At 43.0% G+C, this 18,179-nt stretch overlaps 1 protein-coding gene across 1 annotated transcript in view; it reads right to left on the bottom strand.

Moving 5' to 3' along the window:
- Nucleotides 1–2,282, bottom strand: part of RAB23 (RAB23, member RAS oncogene family) — a 34,961-nt gene extending 32,679 nt beyond the window's left edge. The window contains exon 1 of the mRNA XM_045803055.2: nt 1,991–2,282. The gene's annotated coding sequence lies outside the window, so the exon portion shown is untranslated. The remainder of the gene's footprint in view (nt 1–1,990) is intronic.
- Nucleotides 2,283–18,179: the final 15,897 nt, after the last annotated feature.

The raw sequence follows: 18,179 nt of genomic DNA on the forward strand, positions 1-18,179 counted from the left end.
TGAAAAGACAAGCTACAGACTTCGAGGAAATATTTGCAAAGCACTTATCTACCAAGTAACTTGTATCCCGAACATATAAAGAGCCCTTAAAACTCAACATATGAAAAAAAACAAAAAAAAAACCAAAAGAAAGCAAACAACTCACTTGAGAATGGGCAATATTCTTGCCCAGATACTCATCAAAGATTATATATGCCAAATAAGCACATGAAAAGATATTCAAAATCATTAAAGACACACTAAAACCATGGGATACCACTACATGCCTATGAGAATGGCTAAATTTAAAATTATTGAGAATAGCAAGTGCTTCCAAGGATCCTTGTGGAACAATTGGTACTTTCACACAGTCCTGGTAAGAATGCAAAATGCTAACAGCCACTCTGGAAACCAGCACGACAGTTTCTTATAAAGTTAAACATCCTTTATATGACCCTGCAATCCCACTCCTAGGAATACCCTACAGAAATGAAAACTGCTGTTCACACAAAAACCTGTACACGAATGTTTATAGCAGCTCTATTCATAATCACCAAGAACTGGAAACACGCCAAATGTCCTTCAGTGGGTGGATGTATAAACACAGTGGCACATCCATCTAATGGAACACTACTTAGCAATAAAAAAGAAGACGTTGTTGACACATGCAACAACTCTGAGGAATCTCAAAGGCATTATGCTGAGTGAAAAAAATCAGCATCACAAGGTTACATATTGTTTGATTCCACTTACATGATACCTGAAAAGTTAGTCATTGCCGGGGCTAGGGGTAAGGAGAAGGATATAAAAGGATAGCATGAAGGGGGGGGGGGGCTGTTCTATGTCCTGATTGTCATGGTGACTGCATTAATTCACAGAACTGCACACCCCTTAAAAAGTCAATTTTACCATATAATTTTAAAAATAAAATTTTAAGAAGAAAAGCGCAGTCAGATTTTAACACAGGCAGTCTGACTCGTGATTATCGGCTTCTACTACTCTGTAGACTTAAAGCACTCTATCAAAACAGAATATAATTCTGAGTGTAATAATTAAAAAGCTTACAGCAATGCTTTGCATAAATACTCTTTTCTAAATACTGTTTTCCCCAAATTTAATTTTAAAGATTTTTCCAACCAATGCAGTCTAATAAATTAGAAAAGGTACCTAAGTACAGGTACGATTGTGTTTATAACGCTGAAACACTTGTTAAATTCAATGAAATTACCTAGAAAACGTTAGGAGTTCTATAAAACCCAGAGACGTAAACGACCCTTTCAGACTCGACTGGCACTCCTGATGGTGAAGTTCATGCTCTCACACACCCTCAGGTTCCTACGTCTGGGAGCTGCCGCAGGCTCCTCAGTTCTCTGAGTTAAGTAATTCTGTGGCAGCCAGTGTCAATGAAAGAGTGCCGTCTGGCTCATTCATATTCTAGCAGTCTCTGAGCAAGAAACTAGGGAAGGGTGGAGCCGCGGGTAAGGAGGGGCCCCGCAGCAGGGAGGAGGGGTTCTAAAAGCCAGGGCAGAGCTTGGGACCTCCCTTCCGATCAAACCTAACCCGGCACTTGACGCCCCTTGTTGGTGTCTCACCCGGCCTGGGTCGCCCCTTCCCTGTGTGGGCGCTGCGAGAAGGCGAGAAGCTGGAGGCCAGCGCCTCGCCCCCGCTCCGTCTCGCTCCTTCCCGCCCAAGAGGCAATTCCAGGGACCCACACCCTGGGAGCCCCGGCCGCGGGGCGCTGAGAGCGGGGGCCGGGCAGTAGTGCCGCCCACCTCCTCCAGCTGGAACTTGCGCACGGCTAGGGAGCGGGCGCTCAGTGGCCGGGCCCGGGGGATGGGAGCCCGGGCCTGGAGGCCCCTGCCCGCGACACCCCTCTACAGTCCCCGGAGTACGGCACATCCCGGGACCCCAGGGAGAAGCGGGTCCTTCGCCAGCGGAGCCGGGGGAGCCCTCTGCCGCTGGATAGGGCGAGTGAGAGCCGCCGCTGCCTGGAGTGCAAGCCGCTACTCACCGTTCCCCGCCGGCCGCGGACCAGCCGCCCGGCGCGACCGGCTCCTCCTGGTCGCGGCGCAACCGCTGCCGCCGCTGCCGCCGCCACCTCCTCCTCTTCCCAGGGCGCCAGCTCCCCCGGCGGGGCCGCCCGGCTGGCTCGCGCCCTCCTTCGCTCTTTTAAGAATGACTATGATTTTTTAACGAACTTTATTGGCAGTCGGGGCTTGGAACAAGCGTCTTAGCCGCAACTCCAGCAAGGGTGGTGGGGCGCGGGAGACTCGACTCCCCTCATCCGCGGACCCGCCGCTCTGCGGAGCATGCGCTGGGCTTGGTCTGCGCATGCTCCGCGAGGACCCGGTGGCCCACCCCGCTCCACCCCTGTTCTGGCTTGTGCCCGGGAGGGCGGCTTCTTTGCGTTACCGGTGGCGGTGGGGAGACCAGCGGCGAGCAGGAGCTCCTAGATCGTGGACCCTAGTAAAGAACTGACAGAGGAAAGTCCGCCTAAGTTTCGCCTGCTAAGTGACCAGGCTTCCAGAGTACTCAAAGGACTTGCTCCGCCTTGGACACACACCTTATTTTGTTCACCCGATGACATCCAAGGGGTAGAGTGACAAAAATGTTGAGCAAAACCGAAAACCCATTCACAGTCCGCACGTTGCGGCTGGACAAAGTAGATGTCTGAGATGGTTTACAATTCAGAGTACCAAACCAACAACTGAAAGGTTCCCCCAAAAGCAATCTAAACTTTGAGTTGTTTTTATATTTCAAAATACAACAGAAAAGAGGGAATAAAGGAAGTTACCAAGCGTTGGCAAAATACTCCAAGTGATATAGGAAATGTTAGGGCTTGGAGCCCATGGCCAAGAAAGAATTCTTGAGAGGTCTTTGGTGCAAAAAGGTGGTTTTATTAAAGCTCGGCGACAGGACCCATGGGCAGAAAGAGCTACACTGGGGTCATGAGAAGTGGCCCATTATATACCTTCAAGTTGGGAGGGGGTTAGGGATAGTTAGTTTCTAAGGAGTTTTCGAATCAAGGTTTCTAGGACCTCGAGGGGGCTAGCTATTGTTAGGAAAATGTCATTTATTACCATCTAATAAACCCTTAGTCATGAGACCCTTCAGTTGTATGTCAGTGGGCCATATGCTTGGAGGATGATTGCTAACGTATATCTTGGGGGGTAGAGATAAAGGAAGTTTCCAAAGGAATTTTTAAATGTTAAAATAGACTTACAGGATCCTGGAGGGGGTCAGGATAACATTAAGCTAAGATGGCCTTTTGCCCTTAGCAAAGCATTAACATTAAGGCAGCTGAGTTCCTAGAGGAATGTCACACTGCCTGTTCTAAGGACTTCTCAGTGGGCTGTAAGTAGTAAGGAAATTTAATTTTTTCTTTTGCCTTTGTTTCCCACACCGCAAGGATGCAGAGTAACTGAATTCATCTACCCTGCTTCTGGAATGTAACTAGAATAACTCCTTTAAAAACCAATTTGTCAGTATCTACCAAGGAAGTCTACCTATGACCCAGCCAGCAGTTCCACTTCTACAAATCCAGCCAGGAGAAATGAGGAGTTAATGGTGCACCAACAAACCCGCACAAGAATGTTTACAGCTGCGTTTGTTTTAATGGCCCCCAAATGGAAATAACCCAAAAGACCATAAACAACAGAATAAATTAATAAATTAACACTGTTCATATAATGGAATAATGCAACAATGTGAAGAATGACCCAAAACGACCAACATGAAATGGTTTAACAGCAGAAATGTAAATGTAAGCATAGAAAGTAAGGTGTGGGGCACCTGGGTGGCTCAGTCGGTTGAGCAGCTGACTCATGACTGGGGCTCCAGTCCTGATCTCAGGGTCCTGGGATACGACTCCAAGCTCAGCGGGGAGTCTGCTTGAGGATTCTCTCTCCCTCTCCCTCTGCCCCTCTCCCCTGCAGACAGGGCACATGCATGCATTCTCCAAAATAAATCTTTTTTTTTTTTTTTAAGATTTTATTTATTTATTTGACAGAGATAGAGACAGCCAGCGAGAGAGGGAACACAAGCAGGGGGATTGGGAGAGGAAGAAGCAGGCTCATAGTGGAGGAGCCTGATGTGGGGCTCGATCCCATAACGCCAGGATCACGCCCTGAGCTGAAGGCAGACGCTTAACCGCTGTGCCACCCAGGCGCCCCTCTCCAAAATAAATCTTAAAAAGAAGAAACCAGGGGTGCCTGGGTGGCTCAGCCGTTAAGTGTCTGCCTTTGGCTCAGGTCATGATCCCAGGGACCTGGGATGGAGCCCCGCGTCAGGCTCCCTGCTCAGTGGGAAGCTTGCTTCTCTCTCTCCCACTCCCCTTGCTTGTGTTCCCTCTCTCGCTGTCTCTCTCTGTCAAATAAATAAATAAAATCTTAAAAAAAAGAAGAAGAAAGAAAGAGTGGGAGGGAGGGAGAGAGGAAGGAAGTAAGAGGGAGGGAAAGAGAGAGAAAGAAAGAAAGAAAGAAAGAAAGAAAGAAAGAAAGAAAGAAAGAAAGAAAGAAAGAAAGAAAGAAAGAAAGAAAGAAAGAAAGAAAGAAAGAAAGAAAGAAAGAAAGAAAGGGAAAGTAAGGCCCCAAAAGTACATATTGAGTAAGCCCATTTCAGCACAAAAACAGGAAAAGTTATCTGCTAAAATTGGGGTAATGGTTACCTTGGCAGGACATGAATAGTGACTGGGTGAGGGATTTCCAAGGTGTTAGTAGGGCTCTCTCTGTCGATCTTGGCCCTAGTTACACATGTGTGTTCATTTGTGAAAATTCACCAAACTGTACTCTTACATATACATTTTTCTGTAGGTGAATTATATTTTGTGTGCCGTAGTTTTTAGAATTAAAATTTTTAAATTTTAGGGGCTCCTGGATGGCTCAGTTGGTTGAGAGTCTCCTTTGGTTCAGGTCGTGATCTCAGGGTCCTGGGATCAAGCCCCACCTTGGGCTCCCTGATCATTGCGGAGTCTGCTTATCCCTCTCCCTCTGCCCACCCCCCACTCGTGTTCTCTCACACTCTGTTCTCTCTCAAATAAAAAACCTTTAAAAAAGTAAAATAAAATATTTAAATTTTAAACTTGTTTTACCATGTAATTGGAATACAGTTTTGTAAATGTAAACGTATGATTATTCACAAGAAATTTAAAGTCAAGTAGCCAATGGATTTATCTCCAGCATTTGGTTGGTAGTCTCTTAACCTTGAGTAATGTACTCACCCCCTTTAAAAGAAAAGAAAAAATCTGAGTAAGAAATGCGCAAAGCACTTAAGTAGACATTTCTCCAAAGAAGATGTACAAATGGCTAATAAGTACATGAAAAAGACGCTCAGTATCACTCATCATTAGTAAAATGCAAATCAAAACCACAATGAGATACTATTTCACACCCGCTAGAATGGCTGTTATAAGACAAAACAAAAACCGAAAATAACAAGTGTTGGCAAGAATGGTGAGAAATTGGGGGGTGGAGGGATAGGGTGGCTGGGTGATGGACATTGGGGAGGGTATGTGTTGTGGTGAGCACTGGGTGTTGTGTAAGACTTATGAATCACAGACCTGTACCCCTGAAACAAGTAATACATTATACGTTAATTTAAAATTTAAAGAAAAAAAAAACAAAAAACAAACTTAAAGAGTTTTAAAATAAACAAACAATGGTGAGAAATTGTAACCCCTGTGCACTGCCAGTAGGAATGTAAAATGGTACAGTTATTATGGAAAACAGTATGGCAGTCCCTCACCAAATTAAAAATAGAATTACCATATGATCCAGCAATTCCACTTCCAGGTATATACTCAAAAGAATTGAAAGCAAGGAGTCAAACAGGTATTTGTACAACTATGTCCATATGAACATTATTTACAATAGCTAAAAAGTGGAAGCAACCGAAATGTGCATCAATAGATAAACTGATAAACAAAATGTCATATAAATGTACAATGAAATGGAGTGCCTGGCTGGGTCAGTAGGAAGAGCGTGAAACTTTTGATCTCGGGATCGTGAGTTTGAGCCTGATGGGTGTAGAAATTACCAGAAAAAATAAAAATAAAAAAAAACTACAAACATATGATGAAATACTATTCAGCCTTAAAAAGGAAGGAAATTCTGACACATAGTACATCGTGGATGAATCTTGAAGACATCACGCCAAGTAAAAGGACAAATACTCTAAGATTCCATATCTAAGGTACCTAGAGCAGTCAATTCATATACAAAGTAGAATAGTGGTTGCCAAAGGGAGAGGGGAGGGGGAATGGGGAATTGGTGTCACGAAAAATGTTCTTGGAGCTTGATGGTAGTGATGGTTGTGCAACAGTGTGGATATGCTTAATGACCCTGAAACTGTATCCTTAAAAATGATCACAATGGTGAATTTTATGTTAAGTATATTTTACAATTTTTTAAATGGGAAAAAAAAGAGAGATTTCTAGTGGGTAGCAGAGAATGAATGTGAGGATTCAAATTAAGAACAACTTCTTGAAGGCCTTTTCCATTTCCATGGAATTTTTGGACATTCTAGTGCAATTAAGGCTCCCTTTTATTTGACTCAAGGCTGTACCCAAAGACGCAGGAGAGACTGTTAGGCTTCCTTCAGTGAGAGAATGAAAGCCGACGCAGAAACCTGGCCTTTTAAATTCTGCAGTTGCGCTGTAGCAAAACTGGTAATAGAATTAGTCTGAAGGACTTTGGTTTTTGTTTTGTTGCTTTTATAAAGATTTATTTATTTATTTGAGAAAGAGAGAGAGCATGTGCTTGTGAGCAGGGGGAGGGGCTGAGGGGGAGAGACAGAGAGACAGAGGGAGAGAATGTCCAGCAGACTCCCTGCTGAGGGTAGAGCCCACTCGGGGCTCCATCTCATGACCCTGAGATCATGAGCAGAAATCAAGAATTGGATGCTTAACTGACTGAGCCACCCAGGTACCCCAGTCTGAAAGACTTTGAAAGAAATTTTACCTGCTGTGTCTAGAAATGAGCTGCACAAAATTACTTAGGAAAAACATTCTGAAAAGTTATTTAAAAGAATGTTTTTTAGGTAATCACTACCCCCAAGGCAGGGCTTGAGCTCACGACCCCAAGATCAAGAGCTGCATGTTCTACCCACTATGCCAGCCAGGCGCCCCTGAAAAGTTAATATTTTTAAGACATTTAGTGATTGTTCAAATCTAGTACCTTCACTGACCCAGCAAGAACTATCCATCGTCGTTTGCTAGTTGTTTCACTGTGTCTGACTCTAATGAGCTAAATATTCTTAGGGATCATGAATTGGAGATGAGTGAAAAGAAAAACATTAAAGAAAAATTTATATATATATGTATATATGAACAAAAATAACCAGCGTATAAAAGGGGGTCCTAATTTAAGTTGGAGAGACAGAGAGACCTTTCCGACAAAGTAACATTTCATCAGTTATCTGAAGGATAAATGTGTTAGGCAGAAAACGATTTTGAGTTGAAGGGGCAACAAGTATGCTGACCAGAAGCAGGAAATAATTGGGTGGGTTTGAAGAATTGAAAGGGAGCTAGTGTGCAGGAGTAAGGTGGAAAGTGGTATACGATGGAGTCGTGAGGGTGGCAGGGGCCAGAGCATGACCCTGTGGGTCATGGTAAGTGGTCCAGGTAAGTGACGACAGAGGCTTTCCCAGAGGTGGTAACAGGGGCGTACAGAAAAGCAGATGGATTTGGTTTTGGTTTTAGAGGTAGAATCCATAGGATTTGGCTATGACACAGGGACAAGAGGGAACATCAGGAATGCTTCACAGGTTTTTTGAATGACCACTGAGATTCTGGCTCCTAATTCCAATGTGTGGGGGTTTCCCCACACCGAGCAATTCTTCAACACTAGCTGGGTGTCCTACAACATAACTCAATTTTGACACTTTCCATCTAGAGATAGCATAAGATTCCACAGGTTAAGGGTTCAGTCCTACAACACAGTCTTCCACCCCCCAAGCCACACACACACACGCTCCAGGTGCTGGTCACAAGCTCAGTTTATCACCAATCCATGACAGATTGGAAGTTCCAATGATCTCTTCCTTGGTTTTGATTAATTTGCTAGAGCGGCTCACAGAACTCAAAGAAACATTTTACTTACTGGATTACCAGTTTATTATAAAAGAATATAACTCAGGAACAGCCAGATGGAAGAGATGCATAGGAAAAGAACAAGGAGCTTCATGCCTTCTCCAGGTGTCCACTCTCCCCACATCTCCATTACTTCATCTACCCAAAAGCTCTCTGGCCCAGTCCCGTTGGGTTTTTATGGAGGCTTCATTACTTAGGTATGATTGATTAAACCATTGGCCACTGGTGATTGAGTCAACCTCCAGGCCCTCTGCCCTCCCAGAGGTAATGATGGGAGGTTTGTGGAGGGGGAGGTGAGACTTGAAGTTCCAACCCTCTAATCACATGGTTGGTTCTCCTGGCAACCAGTCCCCCCCCCCCCCCGCCCTTAGTCGGAGAGCAAAATCCACCTCATTAACATAACAAGAGACACCTCTATCGCTCTCAACATTTAGGAATTTCCTATGACAGGAATAGGGACAAAAACCAAACATATACTTCTTTTTTTTTTTCTTTAAAGATTTTATTTATTTATTTGACAGAGAGAGAGAGAGAAAGCACAAGCAGGGGGAGTAAGAGAGGGAGAAGCAGGCTCCCCGATGAGCAGGGAACCCGATGAGGAACTCAAACCTAGGACTCAGGGATCATGACCTGAGCCAAAGGCAGATGCTTAACTGACTGAGCCACGCAGGCAAGCCCCCCCCCCCCGCCCTTTTTTTAAACATGAAAAGATTTTTGATTTTCTGGGGCACCTGGCTGGTTTAGTCAGTAGAGCATGTGACTCTTGATCTCAGGGGTTTGCATTCAAGCCCCACATTGGGCACAGAGCTTACCTTTAAAAAAAAAAAATAAATAAATAAAATAAAATAAAATAAAATATTCTTTATTTCCCAATTCAGAGGCTTGGATGTGCTTTTAGATCCTTTTATTTATTTTTTTAAGATTTATTTTTATTTAAGCAGTCTCTATACCCAACGTGGGGCTAGAATTCATAACCCTGAGATCAAGAGTCACCTGCTTCTCCAACTAAACGAGCCAGGTGCCCTTAGAATTCATAACCCTGAGATCAAGAGTCACCTGCTTCTCCAACTAAACGAGCCAGGTGCCCTTAGATCCTTTTATACTTTCTGCTCCTCTTCATTTGATTTTTAAGGATTTATTTATTTAAAAAATGTTTTCGTTTTACTGAGATATAATGAACATATAATGTTGTGTAGATTTAGACATGCAGTGTGTTGATCTGATATACTTACATATTGCAAAATGATTACATCATAGAGTCTGCTAACAGTTCTATCATACCACAGAATTACCATTTCTTCTTTGTGGTAAGAACATTTAAGATTCGCCATCTTAGCAACTTTCAGATAAGTAATGCACTATTATTAATTATAATTGCCACGCAGCACATTAGATCACCAGAACTTATTCATCTTCTAACTGAAACTTTATACCCTTTGACCAACATCCTCCCATTTCCCTCACACCCCAGCCCCTGGTAACCACCATTCTTCTCTGTTTCTATGTGTTTGGGTTTTTCAGATTCCATGTATAAGTGATATCATAAAGTATTTGTCTTTCTCTGCCTAACTTATTCTATGTAGCATAATGCCCTCGAGGTCCATCCATGTTGTTGAAAATGGCAAGATTTCCTTCTTTCTTGTAGCTGAATAATATTCCATTATATATGTATGCATATATCACCTTTATCCATTCATCCATGGATAGACACTTAGGTCATTTCCATATCTTGGCTCTTATGAATAATGCTGCAATGAACATGAGAGTGCAGAGCTCTTCAAGACCCTGTTTTCATATATGTATATATATGTATATATATATATATATAATAAATACAGTACTGTACTGTAAATGTAGTTTCTCTTCCTTATGATTTTCTTAAGAGCATTTTCTTTGGCTTACTTTGTTGTGATAATACACTATATAATACATATATCATGCAAAATGTATGTTAATCAGCTGCTTATGTTATCAGGAAGGATTCTGGTCAACAGTAGGCTATTAGTAGTTAAGTTTTGGGGAGTCAAAGGTTGTATGTGGATTTTTAGTTGCACAGGGCTCAGCACCTCTAACCCCCACTGAAAGAGGACCAGTTGTCCCCTCAACTGCCTCCATTTTGACCTTAGTCTATACTCTCTGAGTAAGCGCTTCATTCTGACTTACCTTTTTTTTTTTTAAGTTTATTTACTTATTTATTTAAGTAATCTCTACAACCAACATGGGTTTTTTTTTTTTTTTTTAAAGATTTTATTTATTTATCCGACAGAGATAGAGACAGCCAGCGAGAGAGGGAACACAAGCAGGGGGAGTGGGAGAGGAAGAAGCAGGCTCATAGCGGAGGAGCCTGATGTGGGGCTCGATCCCATAACGCCGGGATCACGCCCTGAGCCGAAGGCAGACGCTTAACTGCTGTGCCACCCAGGCGCCCCACCAACATGGGGTTTGAACTCACGAACTCGAGATTAAGATTTGGCATGCTCTTCTGACGGAGCCAGCCAGGTGACCCTCTGGCTTATCTTTTAGCTCAGGCAAAAGACCCAGGAGTCAAAGTATCCTGTGATGGGAACCAAAACTATCCCTCAAGCAATAAGGACTGCCCTGATGCCAGCAAGACCCCTCATGATTGACCTCAAGACAACGACCAACCTAACCTTTGCTGCCCCACCTGCATGTACCCACTGACCTTTGTCCCACATTTTCCTTATATAAAAATAGAAGTATTTTCAGAACTTTGAAGACAGTTTTTGGAACACTAGTCCACTGTCTTCCCGGTGTTGTCCTCACCTAAATAAACTCCTCTCGTTTCCCCACCACTCATCTCTCTGCCTTTGGATTTTGTCAGTGGTGAGTGGTTGAACCTGGTCTGTTTGGCACCCCTCGAGCCAGGAGCTCTTGCTCCCCTGCACCCCTGTTACACCAAGTTGTACACGGCTCAACTGTGGTCAAATAAAATCAGGCCCAATGATTTCCTTTGATCTGCCCAAAATTGATAGCACACATGTACTTTTCCAAAATAAAGTAAAACACTACCAAAAAGAGGATGAACACCCTTCTTCATCATGGAATGAAGTTAGGTGGTTGTTTGAAAAGTTGGCCATGTGTTCCATGAAAGGGAGGTTTATGCAAAACAACTCCAAAGGCACGAGGAGCCTGAAGTAAGTCTGAAGAAAAAGGCTGGCAAGTCCAGCTTGACAAGAAATGGTTTATGAAGGGGACTTAGGGACCGAAGTGTGTCTTTGGCGGCAGGAAGACAAGTAGGTATCTGCAACCCCACCTCCAGTAAAACAGGTTTTTATAGCTTGGAGGTGGGGAGTATACGCTTGGGGGGAGGGCTCCCCAGGAGGACCACCCAGGAGCTGAATGTTAGGAATAAGTGTCATAGTTATGTTAGGAATAGAATAGAATGGAATAGAATAGAATAGAATAGAATAGAATAGAATAGAATAGAATAGAATAGAATAGAATGTTAAGAATAAGTGTCATAGTCGTATCTCCGGAGCACATCAGAGACATTTTGCCCTGAGGGTGTACTTAAGGGTGTGGTTAAGCAAAGGAAAGAATCGTGGGTGGGGAGGATTGCTATGCGCAGAGAGGCTTCAGGTCACAGAATGCAATGCTTAGAAAGAACTCTCAGTGGGGCGCCTGGGTGGCACAGCAGTTAAGCGTCTGCCTTCAGCTCAGGGTGTGATCCCGGCGTTCTGGGATCGAGCCCCACATCAGGCTCCTCCGTTATGAGCCTGCTTCTTCCTCTCCCACTCCCCCTGCTTGTGTTCCCTCTCTCGCTGGCTGTCTCTATCTCTGTCGAATAAATAAAATCTTAAAAAAAAAAAAGAAAGAAAGAAAGAAAGAACTCTCAGTAACATACTCCACCGTGCCTACTTCCAAGGACAGGGATCTTTTCTGAAGACCTTAGAATGAGAACTGGTCTCAGGACCCAATGTTTCACTTCAAGTGAATGACTTTAACCTAAAATATTAACTGTTAGCATCTTTTTCCAAACCTTTGAAGTAGTTGCTGGTAACTTGCTGAGGTGCTCCCATTACTATATTATCAGGGTATCTGTTTCTCTGAAAATAAAATGACTGGTGAGGTGAAAATTTGTCCCTCACTGTGCAGTCATCTAATTAACAGGTAGATTTATTCAGTTTTAACTGTTAAAAAACGTGTACATTGTAACACTCGGTTTTACCCTAAAATATGTAGGCCTATTAAACAAGTGAATTTATTTGCTAAGAAAAAATATTTAGGGGTGCCTGGGTTGCTCAGTGGGTTAAGTGGCTGCCTTCAGCTCGGGTCATGATCTTGGGGCCCTGAGATTGAGCCCCATGTTGGGATCTCTGCTCAGGGTAGTCTGCTTCTCCCTCTCCCTCCGCTGCTCCCCCTGCTTGTGCTCGCTCGCTCACGTGCACACTCTCTCTCTCAAGTAAATAAATAAAATCTTAAAAAAAAAAAAATTTAAAACCACAGTGGACTCTGAAATGTCCAGCCTAACTCCTAGGTAAGTGTAGGATTTGGCTGTAATAACTTTTTTTTTTTTTAAAGATTTTATTTATTCATTTGACAGAGATAGAGACAGCCAGCGAGAGAGGGAACACAAGCAGGGGGAGTGGGAGAGGAAGAAGCAGGCTCATAGCAGAGGAGCCTGATGTGGGGCTAGATCCCATAATGCCAGGATCACGCCCTGAGCCGAAGGCAGACGCTTAACCGCTGTGTCACCCAGGCGCCCCTTGGCTGTAATAACTTTTATTAGGTGGTGCTCCTTTTCTTCTCTCCCTTGAAATAACTATGACAGGATGTTGGTAAATGGTCTTTTAAAAATAAAAACTTTGGGGGCCTCCTGGGTGGCTCAATTGGTTAGTGTCCAACTCTTGGTTTCAGCTCTGGTCATGATCTCAGGGTTGTGAGATCAAGCCCGAAGGGCTCCCATGCTCAGCGCTGAGTGGGCTTGAGATTCTCTCCCTCTCCCCCTCCTCCCACTTGCATGTGCTATTTATTTATTTATTTATTTATTTATTTATTTATTTATTTATTTAAGAGAGCGTGTGAGAGAGCACAAGCAGGGGGAGCAGTAGAGGCAGAGGGAGAAGCAGGCTCCCTGCTGTGCAGGGAGCTGGATGTGGGGCTCCATCCCAGGACCCTGGGACCATGACATGAGCAGAAGGCAGATGCTTAAGGACTGAGCCACCCAGGTGTCCCTAAAATAAATAAAATCTTAAAAAAATAAAATAAAAACTTTGGATTAAAAGAAAAATCAAAATCCTGTATTTTTGTTATGACTAATGCATTTGTAAATTTGAATGGGAAACCACCTATATGTATTGGTATTGGGTTGCTTAATTTAAAATATACTACTTAAAAATTTCATGAAAGATGAATTCCAATAATAAAAAAATAAACGCATTTCAAAACTAGAATTTTGTGTAATATGTATCAATAGTGTGGAACAAAGTAGTAAAAGGTATAATGTAACTTCTTTAAAATTAGAAACACCTTAAAAATATTTCATGTTTTAGGGGCGCCTGGGTGGCACAGCGGTTAAGCGTCTGCCTTCAGCTCAGGGCGTGATCCCGGCATTATGGGATCGAGCCCCACATCAGGCTCCTTCGCTATGAGCCTACTTCTTCCTCTCCCGCTCCCCCTACTTGTGTTCCCTCTCTCGCTGGCTGTCTCTATCTCTGTCGAATAAATAAATAAAATCTTAAAAAAAAAAATTTCATGTTTTAGACACTCTGCCAATAATTAGCATACTGATTTTATTGATAGTGGATATTTAATGCAATTTGGTAGCACTGTGGTTTAAATAATTCTGTCCTGGAAATGAAGTTTCTTTTCTAATTCTATCATTTATGTCTGCACGTGGGCCCCATACCCCAGCGTGAAGCTCAGTGGGGGGCTTGAGCTCACAACCCTGAGTTCAAGACCTGAGCTGAGATCAGGAGTTGGTTGCTTAACTGTCACCCAAGGACCCCTCTATCAGTCTATTTTGAAGAAAAGTTGTTTCATTTTGAGGTTTTTGTGTCCCACCCCTAAATAATAAATTTACTTTGCCCTGTACAAAATAATTGTAGAATTCAAAAAAAAAATTTTAAGTAATCTTTTTACCCAGCGTGGGGATCGAACTCACAACCCTGAGATCAAGAGTTGGATGTTCCACCGAGTCAGCCAGGTGTCCCCTGTTCAAATTTATTTAACTAAGGCTTTCTGTGGGAGCCAGCATGCAAAGCACCTTGCACACTGCATCTCATAACTCCCAGGAGCATATCAGTCTGACTTTACAGCTGAGGAGGTCAGGGACGTTCTTGGGGCCCTCGGCTGATAAGAGCTGCGGTTGGGAGCTCGCTGGGTATTTCTGTAGCAAAGCTTAAAGCCACCGCGTGTGTTTTGTCCCAGGGCTGTACCATCCTTAGACCCGAGGTCTGACAATTACGTTTGGAGATGTATTTATAATACTCCCTGGATCCGATTTCTAGGTCAGTTTTCCAAAGCGAGGTTTTTCAATCTTTTCTGACAGGCTTTGTCAAATTCCTACACAAACTGTGCCCAATGTAGTTGCATATTAAAGCTGGACTAGATACTGAAATTGGCCCTCACCAAACAGCTGTTGAGTGAATGCCGTCGTGATTTGAATGCCAACTACATGCAAGTGAAATATGTTTGCTACAATATTTAGGTTTTTTTTTTAAATTTGTTAAGTCTTTCAGTAAGCTCTACACCCACCATGCGGCTTGAACTCACAAACCTGAGATCACGAGTTCCATGCTCTATTGACTGAGTCATCCAGCACCCCCAATATTTAGTGGTTTGAGGCGGATAATTGAAGATTGGTGTGGCCCAATTCAAGCTGTTTACTCTTTGGTCATGATTGAAAACTTGAGAAGGTGATCATGTCCCTAAACAGTGGTCCATTTAATTTTGCTTGCTTGCTGTTCTCAGTAGACACAAACAACTTCAAGCTCACTATTGTCTTTGTTGCCTTTTCTTTCCCAAAACTCCCAGCTTTTACTTTCATTTTTGTCTTTGAATAATTGCAAAATCCAGCCTTCAAAAATAGCATTATCACATATGTGCGCTCCAAACGTATCAGCATTTGTCACAATCAGTCATTTGAAAAGGACACACTCATGGAAATTTCCTACTTAAAAATCATCGCATGTAATTGTTTGCCAGATTCTTACTCTGTTATGTTTAGGGGTTGTTAAATTTTCATGCTTCCCAATTTTAAAATGTTGAAGCAGAGTTCTTTAATTAGTTGATCATCTCTTTAGGGTGAATTCCAAGCATTTTGAGTCGGAGTGCTGGATTGAGCTGCATCAATACAGAGGACCCTGTCTGCACTCATTACTGTGTCCCTCTGCAGAATAGCTCACTAGGTTGATGGCTACTGTATCCTTGGAAGGACAGCATTCTCATGGAAGACAGTGTGAAGGGTGCCCCCTAGAGGATGCAATAGCGGTACTGGGAAGGAAGCGCAGAGGCAAGGCCCAGCCAGGTCACACTCATTACTGTTAGCTCTCTTCTTTCCTTCCTACCCCTCCGAAAGCTTTCAGGATTTTTCTCCTTCTCCTTCTCCTTCTCCTTCTCCTTCTCCTTCTCCTTCTCTTCTCCTTCTCCTTCTCCTTCTTCTTCTTTTTTAAACATCAAGGGTTCCTACATTAAAATACCAAGAGGGTCAATTTTACATTTGTCTGGGCAGCATTGCCACTCTGTCCTTAGTTGATGCCCATTGAGTGCTCTTCTGTCAACTCCTCTGCAGGTCCTGCCAGCTACACAGAAGAGCCAGGGTGGGAATGGGGACAGTCTCCTGGGAAGCAGTGCTCATGGGGGACAGCAGTGGGGCTGTCCTAAAACTGTATGCTCCATTCCAGAAATGGTATGAAATTGGAATGGGGCTGTCGGGGAACACATGAATAAAGGACAAATAATATACTCTGAATTCCATTATAGTCCCAAACTATTATCTATCTAAAAAAAGACAGATAAAGGCAAAATGTGATACTTGGTAGTTTCATCGTTTAAAAATAAATTACACTTCTATTTTTTTTTTAAGATTTTATTTATTCATTTGACAGAAAGAGAGCACAGCAGGGGGAGTGGCAGAGGGAGAGGGAGATGCAGACTCCCCACTGAGCAGGGAGCCCAGTGTGGGGCTTGATCCCAGGACCCTGGGATCATGACCCGAGCCGAAGGCAGATGCTCAACCAGCTGAGCCACCCAGGTGCCCCTCTTTTTTTTTTTTTTTGTTTAAAGATTTATTTATCTTAGAGATGGGGGGGGGGAGAGAGAGAGTGAGCAGGAAAGGGACAGAGGGAGAGGGAGAGAGAACCTCAAGACTCTGCACTGAGCTTGGAGCCAAGGTGGGGCTTGATCTCACAACCCTGAGATCATGACCTGATCTGAAACCAAGAGTCAGATGCTCAACTGACTGAGCCACCCAGGCGCCCCACACTTCCATTCTTATAATAAATAAAAATGTTAAGAATCAACACATTCAGGTCCCTGCCTCTTGAATATGGCTCAAGGTACAGAGGGCTGGAAATGCTGCAGGCTAGGGACTGAGGCAGCCTGGAGATGGTAGATCACAGCTCTTCAGGTCAGTGAGAAAGAATGGCCTCCAATAAGACTCCATTGCAAAAAATGGGGAAAGAACAATGTGAAGAGTACAAAGGTTGAGGAGGCAGAGCCCGAATAGTTTGTGGTAGAAAACGTCTTAGGCTGGGGCGCCTCAGTGGCTCAGTCGGTTAAGCAGCTGCCTTCGGCTCAGGTCATGATCCCAGAGCCCAGGGATGGAGCCCTGTGTTGGGCTCCCTGCTCAGCAGGGAGTCTGCTTCTCCCTCTCCTCCCTGCTAGTGCTCTCCCTAATAAATAAAATAAAATGCTAAAAAAAAGAAAGAAAGAAAGAAAGAAAGAAAGAAAGAAAGAAAGAAAGAAAGAAAGGAAGAAAGAGAAGGAAGGAAGGAAGGAAGGAAGGAAGGAAGGAAGGAAGGAAAAGAAAGAAAGAAAGAAAGAAAGAAAGAAAGAAAGAAAGAAAGAAAGAGAGGAAGGAAGGAAGGAAATGTCCTAGGCTGACATGGAGTGAATGAGTGAATGAGTGAATGGAAAGGGGGAGTATTTCCCAGGGTGGAAGGGATTTAAAGATGCTGACAGTCCTTGAGAACTTGAAGAAAACTTAATTGTTGCTTCTTAATTTTCAAAAAGCTGATAAAGATGGCACACACACAAAAAAACCCTTTATCTGACAGTGAACCTGATGATAGCAAATGAGAGTCAACTGACAAATCAAGCGGCTTTGCCACAGTTATCAATGGGAATGAGTGTTTCCCATGAAATGGAAAGATTTTAATGAGGCAGGCTTAGCAACGGTAATCAAAGCCATAATGTTCTCAGACTGTAATTGCTTCTTATGAAGAGACACTAATTTGACATTTTTGCCTGGAAAATGAAGCTCAATATTGTTTGCATTGAGAGATCTAAATATATAAAGCCAATCTGGATCTTGACTTTCTCCCCCCCCCCCCCCGTGTGAAAGAATACCTACAGTCTCATGAAAACTGAGTTTGATGTATTCATTTTGAAGTAGTATTTGAGGGGGAGTTGAGGTTTTTGTGTGTCAATAGCACTAGTTTCTTCGAACAAATCAAAGTGCTCTATAGTTGCTTCATTTATCACAGATAAAAGAATAATCAATACATTGGTCAACCTTGTTAGGACACAAAACGCAAACGAAATTAAGGTGTTTCAGATCTAATGTTAGAAAACATAATGCTCAGCTTTGGAAAGCTTCTAGTGAAACAGCTCCATTTTAATTACTGGAGATAGTACAAATTGATGTCACTCTCATACAAAAAAATCTGGAAATAGGTCAGGCCATGAAAATGTATATACCCTTTGACCCAGTAAATCCCACTACTGGGATTTATACAAAGAAAATCAAAAACAAAAGAAAGAAGGAAAAAGTCTCTGTATATAGATATGTTGCAGGAATAAGCAACAAATTGGAAACAACCTCAATGTCCAGTAAGGGGAATGGGGAAGTAAATTATACACCTATACAGAACAGAGGTTTTAAAGTCGACAATTAGACTTTATAGCAGCATTTTAAAAAAGAGGCAAGTTA

Source organism: Ursus americanus, chromosome 29, assembly GCF_024610735.1.
Source record: "Ursus americanus isolate L20-20 chromosome 29, mUrsAme1.1.p, whole genome shotgun sequence".
Taxonomy (NCBI): Eukaryota; Metazoa; Chordata; class Mammalia; order Carnivora; family Ursidae; genus Ursus; species Ursus americanus.